Source organism: Durio zibethinus, chromosome 1, assembly GCF_047325235.1.
Source record: "Durio zibethinus cultivar Kanyao isolate XHJ-2024 chromosome 1, ASM4732523v1, whole genome shotgun sequence".
NCBI classification, from domain to species: domain Eukaryota; kingdom Viridiplantae; phylum Streptophyta; class Magnoliopsida; order Malvales; family Malvaceae; genus Durio; species Durio zibethinus.
This window is the reverse complement of record NC_143162.1, coordinates 19,442,589-19,458,778: the sequence shown is the minus strand read 5'-3', so window position 1 is coordinate 19,458,778 and position 16,190 is coordinate 19,442,589.

Sequence of the window (16,190 nt, the reverse complement as noted above, 5' to 3'; positions counted from 1 at the left end):
GTCGGCGTAGTGCCCGCCTGCCCGCCCGCCCCCTCGTTTCATCGGTTGGCTTAGGCATACGGAGTTCATTCCCAGTATAAGATTGGACCGGACCGAGGGTTCCAAAAATAGGATCGGCAGCACATAGAGGGGGACTCGGCCGATCCCCGTCTTGCACATCCCGCCCCTCTGGCCAGCTGGGTGCCTGCACGCTCGTTTTGTGGGTTGACTTAGGCATATGGAATTCATTCCCAGTCTTAGCATACGAAGTTCATTCCCAGTCCAAGATCGGATCAGACCGAGGGTTGCGGCAGCACATGCTAGGTTCGGGCATGTGCTGGTGCCGCATATTTCTTCGCCGGGGCACCATCACCAGAGCATCGTCGGAGAACCTGACTGGCGGCATTGAGGTTCCGACGATCGGGGGGCCAAGGCAGTGTGCGCACATGATGTGCGATGGGTGCTGGTACTTGGCCCTTATATTGGCCCCCTATCCGTCATCAAACCTTAGGAACTCACACCCCCTTAAAGAGCATTTGAGATTTTACAGGTTTACTGCCAGTAGCCAGTAAAGTGTCTGAAATGGGGACACTTTTTTCAAATGGTCACAAAATCTTGTACACTTCGATTTTTTAGCTGAATTTTTTTGTGCATGCCAACAAAAATACAAGGATCATGTCTACCAAGTTTTGGGCCAAAACGCCTTCCGAAAAAATTTTAAAAAATCCCAAACCGCAAAAAGTTTTAAAAATGGTGAAATATAGAAAACGAGTCGTCTTGCCATTAAACTTCATGTGAAGGCTTAAGGGACCATTGTATGAATGTACAAGCCATAAAAATGGCATTGGCACATAGAAATATGAAGATGTGCCTAAACCTAGCTACCACCCTATCGATCCACGGCTTCCGCATCCCATCCCTCTGGCCGGCGTAGTGCCTGCTCGCCCGTCCGCCCGCTCATTTCGTCGGTTGGCTTAGGCATACTAAGTTCATTCCCAGTCTAAGATCCGATCGGACTGAGGGTTGCAGCAGAAAGATCGACAGCATGGAGAGGGGGACCCGGTCGATCCTCGACTTGCGCATCCCGCCCCTCTGGCCGGTTGAGCGCCCGCACGCTCATTTCGTGGGTTGACTTAGGCATACGGAGTTCATTCCCATTCTAAGCATACGGAGTTTATTCCCAGTCTAAGATCGGACCAGACCGAGGGTTGCGGCAGCACATGCTGGGCTCGGGCATTTGCTGGTGCCGCATTTTTCTTCGTCGGGGCACCATCGCCGGAGCATCATCGGAGAACCTGACCGACGGCATTGGGGTTCCGACGATCGGGGGGGCTGTGCGCACATGATGTGCGATGGGTGCTGGTACTTGGCCCTTATATTGGCCCCCTATCCCTCGTCAAACCTTGAGAACTCACACCCCTTAAAGAGCATTTGAGATTTTACAGGTTTGCTGCCAATAGCCATTAAAGTGTCTGAAATGGGGACACTTTTTTCAAATGGTCACAAAATCTTGTACACTTCGAGTTTTTAGCTGAATTTTTTTGTGCATGCCAACAAAAATACAAGGATCATGTCTACCAACTTTGGGGTCAAAACTCCTACCAAAAAATTTTAAAAAATCCTGAACCGCAAAAAGTTTCAAAAATGGTGAAAAAGAGAAAACGAGTCGTCTTGCCATGAAACTTCACGTGAAGGCTTAAGGGACCGTTGTATGAATGTACAAGCCATAAAAATGGCATTGCCACATAGAAATACGAAGACTTGCCTAAACCCACCTACCACCCTATCGATCCACGGCTTACGCATCCCATCCCTCTGGCCGACGTAGTGCCTGCCCGCCCGTCCGCCCTCTCGTTTCGTCGGTTGGCTTAGGCATACGGAGTTCATTCCCAGTCTAAGATCGGACCGGACCGAGGGTTGTGGCAGCAGGATTGGTAGCATGCAGAAGGGAACCTGGTCGATCCTCGGCTGGCGCATCCCGCCCCTCTGGCTGACTAAACGCTCGCACGCTCATTTCGTGGGTTGATTTAGGCATACGAAGTTCATTCCCTGTCTAAGCATACATAGTTGATTCCCATTCTAAGATCAGATTTGACCGAGGGTTGCAGCAGCACAAGCTGGGCTCGAGCATGTGCTGGTGCCGCAATTTTCTTCGTCGGGGCACCATCACCGGAGCATCATCGGAGAACCTGACCGACAGCGTTGGGGTTGCAGTGATCGGGGGCGCTGGGGGGGTGTGCGCACATGATGTGCGATGGGTGCTGGTACTTGGCCCTTATAAAGGGCCCCTATCCCTCATCAAACGTGGAAAACTCATACCGCCTTAAAGAGCATTTGAGATTTTACAGGTTTGCTGCCAATAACCATTAAAGTGTCTGGAATATGGACACTTTATTCAAATGGTCACAAAATCTTGTACACTTGGAGTTTTTAGCTGAATTGTTTTGTGCATGCCAAAAAAAATACAAGGATCACGTCTACCAGGTTTGGGGCCAAAACTCCTTCCGAAAAAATTTTAAAAAATCCTGAACCGTAAAAAGTTTCAAAAATCGTGAAAAATAGAAAACGAGTCGTCCTGCCATGAAACTTCACGTGAAGGCTTAAGGGACCATTGTATGAATTTAGAAGCCATAAAAATGACATTTGCATGGAGAAATATGAAGATGTGCCAAAACCCACCTACCACCCTATCGATCCACGGCTTGCGCATCTCGTCTCTCTGGCCGGCGTAGTGCCCGCCCACCTGCCCGCTCGTTTCATCGGTTAGCTTAGGCATACGGAGTTCATTCCCAGTCTAAGATCAGACCAGACCGACGGTTGTGATAGCAGGATCAATAGCACGCAGAGGGGGACTCGATCGATCCCCGGCTTACGCATCTCGCCCCTCTGGCCGGCTGAGCGCCCGCACACTCGTTTCATGGGTTGACTTAGGCATATGGAGTTCATTCCCAGTCTAAGCATACGGAGTTCATTCCTAGTCTAAGATCGAACCAGACCGAGGGTTGCGATAGCACATGCTGGGCTGGGGCATGTCTGGTGCCGTATTTTTCTTCGTCGGGGCACCATCACCAGAGCATCTTTGGAGAACCTGACCGTCGGCATTGGGGTTCCAGTGATAGGGGGCCGGGGGGGTGTGCACACATGATGTGCGATGGGTGCTGGTATTTGGCCCTTATATTTGCCCCCTATCCCTCATCAGACCTCGAGAACTCACACCCCCTTCAAGAGCATTTAAGAATTTTCAGGTTTGCTGCCAGTAGCCATTAAAGAGTCTGAAATGGGGACACTTTTTTCAAATGGTCACAAAATCTTGAACACTTCGAGCTTTTAGCTGAATTCTTTTGTACATGCCAACAAAAATACAAGGATCACGTCTACCAAGTTTGGGAACTAAACTCCTTTCGAAAAAATTTAAAAAAATCCTGAACCGCAAAAAGTTTCAAAAATTATGAAAAATAGAAAACGAGTCGTCTTGCCATGAAACTTCACCTGAAGGCTTAAGGGACCATTGTATGAATTGACAAGCCATAAAAATCTCATTGGCATGTAGAAATATGAAGACGTGCCTAAACCCACCTACCACCCTATCGATCCACGGCTTGCGCATCCCGTCTCTCTGGCCAGCGTAGTGCCCGCCCGCTCGTTTTGTCGGTTGGCTTAGGCATACGGAGTTCATTCCTAGTCTAAGATTCGACCAGATCGAGGGTTGTGGTAGCAGGATCAACAGCACGAAGAGGGGGACCCGATCGATCCTCGACTTGCGCATCCCGCCCCTCTGGCCGGTTGAGCGCCCGCACGCTCGTTTCATGGGTTGACTTAGGCATACGGAGTTTATTCCCATTCTAAGCATACGGAGTTCATTCCCAATCTAAGATCGGATCGGACCGAGGGTTGCGACAGCACATGCTGGGCTCAGGCATGTGCTGGTGCCGCATTTTTCTTCATCGGGGCACCATCACCGGAGCATCACCGGAGAACCTGACCGGCGGCGTTGGGGTTTCGACGATCGGGGCCGTGGGGGGTGTGCGCACATGATGTGCGATGGGTGCTGGTACTTGGCCCTTATATTGGCCCCCTATCCCTCATGAAACCTCGAGAACTCACACCCCTTAAAGAGCATTTGAGATTTTACAGGTTTGCTGCCAGTAGCCATTAAAGTGTCTAAAATGGGGACACTTTTTTCAAATGGTCACAAAGTCTTGTACACTTCGAGTTTGTAGCTGAATTTTCTTGTGCATTCTAACAAAAATAAAAGGATCACTTTTACCAAGTTTAGGACCAAAACTCCTTCCAAAAATTTTAAAAAATCCTGGACCGCAAAAAGTTTCAAAAATTGTGAAAAATAGAAAACGAGTCGTCTTGCCATGAAACTTCACGTGAAGGCTTAAGGGACCATTGTATGAATTTACAAGACATAAAAAATGGCAGTGGCAAGTAGAAATATGAAGATGTACCTAAACCCACCTACCACCCTATCGATCCACGGCTTGTGCATCCCGTTTCTTTGGCCTGCGTAGTGCTCGCTTGCCCGCCCCCTCGTTTCATCAGTTGGCTTAGGCATACGGAGTTCATTCCCACTAAGATCGGACCGGACCGAGGGTTGCGATAGTAGGATCGGCAGCACATAGAGGGGGACTCGGCCGATCCCCGTCTTGCGCGTCCCGTCCTTCTGGCCGGCTGGGTGCCCGCACGCTCATTTTATGGGTTGACTTAGGCATATGGAATTCATTCCCAGTCTAAGCATACGGAGTTCATTCCCAGTCTAAGATCGGATCAGACTGAGGGTTGTGGCAGCACATGCTAGGTTCGGGCATGTGCGGGTGCCGCATTTTTCTTCGTCGGGGCACCATCACTGGAGCATTGTCAGAGAACCTGACTGACGGCATTGGGGTTCCGGCGATCGGGGGGGCCGGGGGGTGTGCGCACATGATGTGTGATGGGTGCTGGTACTTGGCCCTTATATTGGCCCCCTATCCCTCATCAAACCTTGATAACTCATACCCGCTTAAAGAGCATTTGAGATTTTACAAGTTTGCTGCCAGTAGCCATTAAAGTGTCTGAAATGGGGACACTTTTTTCAAATGGTCACAAAATCTTGTACACTTCGAGTTTTTGGCTGAATATTTTTGTGCATGGCAACAAAAATACAAGGATCACGCCTACCAAGTTTGGGGCCAAAATTCCTTCCAAAAAAATTTTAAAAAATCCCGAACCGCAAAAAGTTTCAAAAATCATGAAAAATAGAAAACGAATCGTCTTGCCATGAAACTTCACTTGAAGGGTTAAGGGACCATTGTATGAATTTACAAGCCATAAAAATGGCATTGGCATGCTGAAATATGAAGATGTGCCTAAACCCACCTACCACCCTATCGATCCTCGACTTGCGCATCCCGTCTCTCTGGCCAGCGTAGTACCCGCCCGCTCGTTTCGTCGGTTGGCTTAGGTGTACGGAGTTCATTCCCAGTCTAACATCAGACCGGACTGAGGGTTGCGGCAGCAGGATCAGCAGCACGTAGAGGGGGACCCGACCGAACCACGACTTGCGCAACTCGTCCATCTTGCTGGCTAAGTGCCTACACGTTCGTTTCGTGGCTTAACTTAGGCATACAGAGTTCATTCCTAGTCTAAGCATGCGGAGTTCATTCTCAGTCTAAGATCAGACCAGACTGAGGGTTGCGGCAGCACATGCTGGGCTCGTGCATGTGCTGGTGCCGCATTTTTCTTCTTCGGGCACCTTCGTCGGAGCATCGCCGGAGAACCTGACCGGCAGCATTGGGGTTCCGGTGATCGGGGGGGCTGGGGGCGGTGTTCGCACATGATGTGCGATGGGTGCTGGTACTTGGCCCATATATTGGCCCCCTCTCCCTCATCAGACCTCGAGAACTCACACCCCCTTAAAGAGCATTTGAGATTTTACAGGTTTGCTGGCAGTAGCCATTAAAGTGTCTGAAATGGGGACACTTTTTTCAAATGGTCACAAAATCTTGTACACTTCAAGTTTTTAGCTGAATGTTTTAGTGCATGCCAACAAAAATACAAGGATCACGTCTACCAAGTTTGGGGCCAAAACACCTTCCAAAAAAATTTTAAAAAATTCTGAACTGTAAAAAGTTTCAAAAATCGTGAAAAATAGAAAACGAGTCGTCTTGCCAACAAACTTCACGTGAAGGCTTAAGGGACCATTGTATGAATTTACAAGCCATAAAAATGGTATTGGCATGCAGAAATATGAAGATGTGCCTAAACCCACCTACCAGCCTATCGATCCATGGCTTGCGCATGCCGTCTTTCTGGCCGGCGTAGTGCCCGCCCGCCCGCCCGTTTGTTTCGTCAGTTGGCTTAGGTATACGGAGTTCATTCCTAGTTTAAGATCAGACTAGAATGAGGGTTGCAGCAGCAGGATCGGCAGCATGCAAAGGGAGACCCGACCGATCCTCGGCTTGTGCATCCCACCCCTCTGGCCGGCTGAACGCCCGCACGCTCGTTTCATGGGTTGACTTGGGCGTACGGAGTTCATTCCCAGTCTAAGCATACGGAGTTCATTCCCAATCTAAGATTGGATTGGACCAAGGGTTACGGTAGCACATTCTGGGCTCGGGCATGTGCTGGTGCCGCATTTTTCTTCGCAGGGGCACCATCACCGGAGCATCGTCGGAGAACCTGACCGGTGGCATTGGGGTTCCGGCGATCGGGGGGGCTGGGGGGTGTGCGCACATGATATGCGATGGGTGCTGGTACTTGGCCCTTATATTGGCCCCCTATGCCTCGTCAAACCCTGAGAACTCACACCCCCTTAAAAGAGCATTTGAGATTTTACAGGTTTGCTGTCGATAGCCATTAAAGTGTCTAAAATGGGGACACTTTTTTCAAATGGTCACAAAATCTTATACACTTCGAGTTTTTAGCTGAATTTTTTTATGCATCCCAAAAAAAATACAAGGATCACGTCTACCAAGTTTTGGGCCAAAACACCTTCCGAAAAAAGTTTAAAAAATCTCGAACCACAGAAGGTGTCGAAAATCATGAAAAATAGAAAACGAGTCGTATTGCCATGAAACTTCACGTGAAGGCTTAAGGGACCATTGTATTAATTTACATGCCATAAAAATGGCATTGGCATGCAGAAATATGAAGATGTGCCTAAACCCACCTACCACCCTATCGATTCACGGCTTGCGCATCCCGTCTCTCTGGCCGGCGTAGTGCCCGCCCGTCCGCCCGTTTCGTCAGTTGGCTTAGGTATACGGAGTTCATTCCCAGTCTAAGATTGGACAGTACCGAGGGTTGCGACAGCAGGATCGGCAGCACGCAGAGGGGGACACGATCGATCCCCGACTTACGCATCCCGCCCCTCTGGCCGACTGAGTGCCCACACGCTAGTTTCGTGGGTTGACTTAGGCATACGGAGTTTATTCCCAGTCTAAGCATACGGAGTTCATTCCCAGTCTAAGATCAAACCGGACCAAGGGTTGCGGTAGCACATGCCAGGCTCGGGCATTTGCTGGTGCCACATTTTTCTTCATCGGGGCACCATCGTCCGAGCATCAACAGAGAACCTGACCGGTTACATTGGGGTTCCGACGATCGGGGAGGCTGAGGGGGGTGTGCGCACATGATGTGCGATGGGTGCTGGTACTTGGCCCTTATATTGGCCCCTATCCCTCATCAAAACCTCGAGAACTCACACCCCCTTAAAGAGCATTTGAGATTTTACAGGTTTACTGCCAATAGCCATTAAAATGTCTGAAATGGGGATACTTTTTTCAAATGGTCAGAAAATCTTGTACACTTTGAGTTTTTTGCTCAATTGTTTTGTGCATGCAACAAAAATACAAGAATCATGTCTACCAAATTTGGGGCCAAAACGCCTTCCGAAAAAATTTTAAAAAACTTGAATTGTAAAAAGTTTCAAAAATCGTGAAAAATAGAAAACGAGTCGTCTTGCCATGCAACTTCACGTGAAGGCTTAAGGGACCGTTGCATGAATTTACAAGCCTCTAAAATGGCATTGGATCATAGAAATATGAAGATGTGCCTAAACCCACCTACCACCCTATCGATCCACGGCTTGCGCATCCTGTCTCTCTGATCGGGGTAATGCCCGCCTGCTCGCGCGCCCGTTCGTTTGGTCGGTTGGCTTAGGCATATGGAGTTCATTCCCAGTCGAAGATCAGACCAAACCGAGGGTTACGACAGCACATGCTGGGCTCGGGCATGTGCTGGTGCCTCATTCTTCTTCGTCGGGGCACCATCACCGGAGCATCATCGGAGAACCTGACCGGCGGCATTGGGGTTCCGTTGATCGGGGGTGCCGGGGGGGTGTGCGCACGTGATGTGCGATGGGTGCTGGTACTTGGCCCTTATATTGGCCCCCTATCCCTCATCAAACCATGAGAACTCACACCCCCTTAAAGAGCATTTGAGATTTTATAGGTTTGTTGCCAGTAGGCATTAAAGTATCTGAAATGGGGACACTTTTTTCAAATGGTCACAAAATCTTGTACACTTTGAGTTTTTAGCTGAATTTTTTTGTGCATGCCAAAAAAAATACAAGGATCATGTCTACCAAGTTTGGGGTCAAAACTCCTTCCGAAAAAATTTTAAAAAATCCTGAACCGCAAGAAGTTTCAAAAATGGTGAAAAATAGAAAACGAGTCGTCTAGCCATGAAACTTCACGTGAAGGCTTAAGGGACCATTGCATGAATTTACATGCCATAAAAATGGCATTGGCATGCATAAATATGAAGATGTGCCTAAACCCACCTACCACCCTATCGATCCACGGCTTGCGCGTCTCTCTGGCCGGCGTAGTGCCCGCCCACCCGCTCGCTCGTTTCGTCGATTGGCTTAGGCATACGGAGTTCATTCCTAGTCTAAGATTGGACCAGATTGAGAGTTGCGGCATCAGGATCGACAACACGCAGAGGGGGACTCGGTCGATCCTTGGCTTGCGTATCCTGCCCCTCTGGCCGTCTGAGCGCCCGTACGCTCGTTTCGTGGGTTGACTTAGGCATACGGAGTTCATTCCCAATCTAAGCATACGGAGTTCATTCCCAGTCTAAGATCAGACCAGACCTAGGGTTGCTACAGCACATGCTGGGCTCGGGCATGTGCTGGTGCCGTATTTTTGTTCACCGGGGCACCATCGTCGGAGAACTTGACCGGCGACATTGGGGTTCCGACGATCGGGGGGGCCAGGGGGTGTGCGCAAATGATGTGCGATGGGTGCTATATTGGCCCCCTATGCCTCATCAAACCTTGAGAACTCACACCCCCTTAAAGAGCATTTGAGATTTTACAGGTTTGCTACCAGTAGACATTAAAGTGTCTGGAATGGGACACTTTTTTCAAATGGTCACAAAATCTTGTACACTTGAAGTTTTTAGCTGAATTTTTTTGTGCATGCCAACCAAAATACAAGGATCACGTATATCAAGTTTGGGACCAAAAATCCTTCTGAAAAAATTTTAAAAAATCCTAAACCGCAAAAAGTTTCAAAAATCATGAAAAATAGAAAACGAGTCATCTTGCCATGAAACTTCACGTGAAGGCTTAAGGGGACATTGTATGAATTTACAAGCCATGAAAATGGCATTGGCATGTAGAAATATGAAGATGTGCCTAAACCCAACTACTCCCCAATCGATCCACGGCTTGCACTTCCCATCTCTCAGGCCGACGTAGTGCCCGCCCGCCAGCCCATTCGTTTCGTCGGTTGGCTTAGGCATACGGAGTTCATTCCCAGTCTTAGATTGGACTAGACCGAGGGTTACGGCAGTTGGATTGGCAGCACGCAGTGGGGGACCCCGTCGATCCCCACCTTGTGCATCCCACCCCTCTGGCCGACTGAACGCCCGCATGCTCATTTCGTGAGTTGACTTTGGCATACGGGGTTCATTCCCAGTCTAAGCATATGAAGTTCATTCCCAGTCTAAGATCGGATCAGACCGAGGGTTGCGACAGCACATGCTGGGCTCGAGCAGGTGCTGGTGCCGCATTTTTCTTCACCGGGGCACCATCGTCGGAGCATCGCCAGAGAACCTAACCGACGGCATTGGGGTTCCGGCGATCGGGGGGGCCGGGGGGATGTGCGCACATGATGCGCAATGGGTGCAGGTACTTGGCCCTTATATTGGCCCCTTATCCCTCATCAAACCTCAAGAACTCATGCCCCCTTAAAGAGCATTTGAGATTTTACAGGTTTGCTGCTAGTAGACATTAAAGTGTTTGAAATGGGGACACTTTTTTCAAATGGTCACAAAATCTTGTACACTTCTATTTTTTAGCTGAATTTTTTTATGCAAACCAATAAAAATACAAGGATCACGTCTACCAAGTTTGCGGCCAAAAATGCTTTCGAAAAAATTTTAAAAAATCTCGAACTGCATAAAGTTTTAAAAATCGTGAAAAATAGAAAACGAGTCGTCTTGCCATGAAACTTCACGTGAAGGCTTAAGGGACCATTGTATGAATTTACAAGCCATAAAAACGGCATTGGCATGTAGAAATATGAAGATGTGCCTAAACCCACCTACCACCCTATCGATCCACGGCTAGCGCATCCCGTCTCTCTGGCTGGCATAGTGCCCGCTCGCCTACCCGCTCGTTTCACCGATTGGCTTAGGAATACGGAGTTCATTCCTAGTCTATGATCAGGCCAGACCAAGGGTTGTGGCAGCAGGATCGACAGCACGCAGAGGGGGACCCGACCGATCCCCGGCTTGCGTATCCCGCCCCTCTGGCCGGCTGAGCGCCTACACGCTCGTTTCATGGGTTGACTTAGGCATACAGAGTTCATTCCCAGTCTAAGCATACGGAGTTCATTCCCAGTCTAAGATCAGACTGGACCGAGGGTTGCGACAGCACATGCTAGGCTCGGGCATGTGCTGGTGCCGGGGCACCATCGTCGGAGCATCGTCGGAGAACCTGAACGATGGCATTAGTGTTCCGACGATCGAGGGGGTCGGGGAGGTGTACGCACATGATGTGCGATGGGTGCTGGTACTTGGCCCTTATATTGGCCCCCTATCCCTCATAAAACCTCGAGAACTCACACCCCCTTAAAGAGCATTTGAGATTTTTCTGGTTTGCTGCCAGTAGCCGTTAAATTGTGTGAAATGGGGACACTTTTTTCAAATGGTCACAAAATCTTGTACACTTTGAGTTTTTTGGTGAATTTTTTTATGCATACCAACAAAAGTAGAAGGATCATGTCTTCCAAGTTTGGGGCCAAAACTCCTTCCGAAAAAGATTTAAAAAATCTCAAACCGCATAAAGTTTCGAAAATCGTGAAAAATAGAAAACAAGTCGTATTGCCATGAAACTTCACGTGAAGGCTTAAGGGACCATTGTATGAATTTTCAAGCCATAAAAATGGCATTGGCACCTAAAAATATAAAAGATGTGCCTAAACCCACTTACCACCCTATCGATCCACGGCTTGCGCATCCTGTCTCTCTGGCCGCCGTAGTGCCCGCATGCTCGTTTCGTCAGTTGGCTTAGGCATACGTAGTTCATTCACAGCCTAAGATCGGACCAGACCGAGGGTTGTGGCAGCAGGATTGGCAGCACACAGAGGGGGACTCGACCGATCCTCGGCTTGTGCATCCCGCCCCTCTGTCCGGCTGAGCGCCCACACGTTCGTTTCGTGGGTTGACTTAGGCATACAGAGTTCACTTTCAGTGTAAGCATACGGAGTTCATTCCCAGTCTAAGATCAGACCGGACCGAGGGTTCCGACAGCACATGCTGGGCTCGGGCATGCGCTGGTGCCGCATTTTTCTTCGTCGGGGCACCATCGCCGGAGCATCACCGGAGAACCTGACCGGCGGCATTGGGGTTCCGACGATTGGGGGGGCCGGGGGGTTGTGCGCACATGATGTGCGATGGGTGCTGATACTTGGCCCTTATACTGGCCCCCTATCCCTCATCAAACCTTGAGAACTCACACCCCCTTAAAGAGCATTTGAGATTTTACAGGTTTGCTGCCAGTAGCCATTAAAGTGTCTGAAATGGGGACACTTTTTTCAAATGGTCACAAAATCTTGTATACTTTGATTTTTTTGCTGAATTTTTTTGTGCATGCCAAAAAAAATACAAGGATCACATCTACCACGTTTGGGGCCAAAACTCCTTCCGAAAAAATTTTAAAAAATCCCAAACCGCATAAAGTTTTGAAAATCGTGAAAAATTGAAAACGAGTCGTCTTGCCATGAAACTTCACGTCAAGGCTTAAGGACCATTGTATGAATTTACAAGCCTTAAAAATGGCATTGGCATGCAGAAATATGAAGATGTGCCTAAACCCACCTACCACCCTATCGATCCACGGCTTGCACATCCCGTCTCTCTGTCTGACGTCGTGCTCGTCAGCCCGCCCGCTCGTTTCATTGGTTGGCTTAGGCATACGGAGTTCATTCCCTGTCTATGATCAGGTCGGACCAAGGGTTGCGGTAGTAGGAATGACAGCACGCAGAGGGGGACCCGATCGATCCCCGGCTTACGCATCCCGCCTCTCTGGCTGGTTGAGTAGCTGTACGCTCATTTCATGGGTTGACTTAGGCATACAGAGTTCATTCCCAGTCTAAGCATACGGAGTTCATTCCCAGTTTAAGATTGAATCGGATCGAGGGTTGCGGTAGCACATGCTAGGCTCGGGCATGTGCTGGTCCCGGGGCACCATCGTCGGAGCATCGTCGGAGAACATAACCGGCAGCATTGGGGTTCCGACGATCGGGGGGGTCGAGGGGGTGTGCACACATGATATGCGATGGGTGCTGGTACTTGGCCCTTATATTGGCCCCCTATCCCTCATCAAACCTCAAGAACTCACACCCTCGTAAAGAGCATTTGAGATTTTACAGGTTTGCTACCAGTAGCCGTTAAATTATCTGAAATGGGGACACATTTTTCAAATGGTCACAAAATCTTGTACACTTTGAGTTTTCAGCTGAATTTTTTTTTGCATACCAAAAAAAGTGGAAGGATCATGTTAACGAAGTTTGTAGCCAAAACGCCTTCCGAAAAAGTTTTAAAAAATCTCGAACGGCATAAAGTTTCAAAAATTATGAAAAATAGAAAACGAGTCGTCTTGCCATGAAACTTCACGTGAAGGCTTAAGGGACCATTGTATAATTTTCAAGCCATAAAAATGGCATTGGCACGCAGAAATATAAAGATGTGCCTAAACCCACCGACCACCCTATCGATCCACGGCTTGCGCATCCCATCTCTCTGGCCGGCATAGTGCCCGCACGCTTGTTTCGTCGGTTGGCTTGGGCATACGGAGTTCATTCATAGTCTAAGATTGGACCAAACTGAGGGTTGCGGCAGTAGGATCAGCAGCACGCAGAGAGGGACCCGACCGATCCCCGGATTGTGCATCTCGCCCCTCTATCCGACTGAGCGCCCGCACGCTCGTTTCGTGGGTTGACTTAGGCATACAGAGTTCATTCCCAGTCTAACCATATCGAGTTCATTCCCAGTCTAAGATCGGACCAGACTGAGGGTTGCAGCCGCATATGCTAGGCTCGGGCATGTGCTGGTGCCACATTTTTCTTCACCGGGGCACCATCGTCGGAGCATCACCGGAGAACCTGACCAGCGGCATTGGGATTCCGATGATTGGGGGGCTGGGGGGTGTGTGCTCATGATGTGCGATGAGTGCTGGTACTTGGCCCTTATATTGGCCCCCTATCCCTCATCAAACCTTGAGAACTCACACCCCCTTAAAAAGCATTTGAGATTTTACAGGTTTGCTGCCAGTAGCCATTAAAGTGTCTGAAATGGGGACACTTTTTTCAAATGGTCACAAAATCTTGTACACTTCAATTTTTTAGCTGAATTTTTTTGTGCATGCCAACAAAAATAAAAGGATCAAGCCTACCAAGTTTAGGGCCAAAACTCCTTCTGAAAAAGTTTTGAAAAATCTCGAACCGAAAAAAGTTTTGAAAATCATGAAAAATAAAAAATTAGTTGTCTTACCATGAAACTTCAGATGAAGGCTTAAGGGACCATTGTATGAATTTACAAGCCATAAAAATGGTATTGGCACGCAGAAATATGAAGATGTGCCTAAACCCACCTACCACCCTATCGATCCACAGCTTGCACATCTCGTCTCTCTAGCCGGTGCAGTGCCCGCCCGCCTACTTGTTTCGTCGGTTGGCTTAGGCATACGGTGTTCATTCCTAGTCTAAGATCGAACCAGATCGAGGGTTGCAGAGTAGGATCGGTAGCACGTATAGGGTGACCCAGCCGATCCCCGGCTAGCGCATCTCACCCCTCTGGCCGGCTGAGCACCTGGACGCTTGTTTCATGGGTTGACTTAGGCATACGGAGTTCATTCCTACCCCAAGCATACAGAGTTCATTCCCAGTCTAAGATCAGATTGGACCAAGGGTTGCATCAGCACATGGTGGGCTCGAGCATGTGCTAGTGCCGCATTTTTCTTCGTCGGTGCACCATCGTCGGAGCATCACTGGAGAATTTGACCAGCGACATTGGGGTTCCGGCGGTCGGGGGGGCCGGTGGGTGTGCGGCGCATCCACGGCCTGCGCATCCCGTCTCTCTGGCCTGCGTAGTGCTTGCCCGCCCGCCCGCCCGCTCGTTTCGTCGATTGGCTTAGGCTTACGGAGTTCATTCCCAGTCTAAGATCAGACTGGACTGAGGGTTGCAGCAGCACGCAGAGGGGGACCCGGCAAATCCTCGGCTTGTGCATCCCGCTCCTCTGGCCGGCTGAGCGCCCGCACACTCGTGGGTTGACTTAGGCATACGGAGTTCATTCCAAGTCTAAGATCGGACCAGACCGAGGGTTGCGGTAGCGTATGTTGGGCTCGGGCATGTGCTAGTGCCGCATTTTTCTTTGCCCGAGGCACCATCACCAGAGCATCATTGGAGAACCTGACCGGCGGCAATAGGGTTCCGGTGATCGGCGGGCCGGGGGGTGCACACATGATGTGCGATGGGTGCTGGTACTTGGCCGTTATATTGGCCCCCTATCCCTCATCAAACCTCCAGAACTCACACCCTTTAAAGAGCATTTGAGATTTTGTAGGTTTGCTCCCAATGGCCATTAAAGTGTCTGAAATGGGGACACTTTTTCAAATGGTCACAAAATCTTGTACACTTCGAGTTTTTAGCTAAATTTTTTTATGCATGCCAACAAAAATACATGGATCATGTCGACCAAGTTTGGGGTCAAAACTCCTTCCAAAAAAATTTAAAAAAATCCCAAACCGCAAAAAGTTTTGAAAACCGTGAAATATAGAAAATGAGTCGTCTTGCCATGAAACTTCACGTGAAGGCTTAAGGGACCATTCTATGAATTTACAAGCCATAAAAATGGCATTGGCATGCAAAAATAAGAAGATGTGCCTAAACCCACCTACCACCCTATCGATCCACGGCCTGCGCATCCCGTCTCTCTGGCCTACGTAGTGCCCGCCCGCCCGTTCATTTCGTCGGTTGGCTTAGGCTTACGGAGTTCATTCCCAGTCTCAGATCTGACCAGACTGAGGGTTGCAGCAGGACGCAGAAGGGGACCTGACAGATCCTCAGCTTGTGCATCCCGCCCCTCTGGCCAGCTGAGCGCCCGTACGCTCATTTCGTGGGTTGACTTAGGCATACGGAGTTCATTCCCAGTCTAAGCATACGGAGTTCATTCCAAGTCTAAGATCGGACCAGACCGAGGGTTGCGACAGCGCATGTTGGGCTGGGCATGTGCTGGTGCCACATTTTTCTTCGCCCGGAGCACCATCGTCGGAGCATCATCAGAGAACCTAACCGACGGTATTAAGGTTTCAGTGATCGGGGGGCCGGAGGGTGTGCACATGATGTGCGATGGGTGCTGGTACTTGGCCGTTATATTGGCCCCCTATCCCTCATCAAACCTCCAGAACTCACACCCCCTTAAAGAGCATTTGAGATTTTGTAGGTTTGCTCCCAATGGCCATTAAAGTGTCTGAAATGGGGACACTTTTTTCAAATGGTCAGAAAATCTTGTACACTTCGAGTTTTTAGTTGAAATTTTTTGTGCAAGCCAAAAAAAATACAAGGATCACGTCTACCAAGTTTGGGACCAAAAATCATTCTGAAAAAGGTTTAATAAATCTTGAACCGCAAAAAGTTTCAAAAGTCATGAAAAATAGAAAACGAGTTGTCCTGCCATGAAACTTCACGTGAAGGCTTAAGGGACCATTGTATGAATT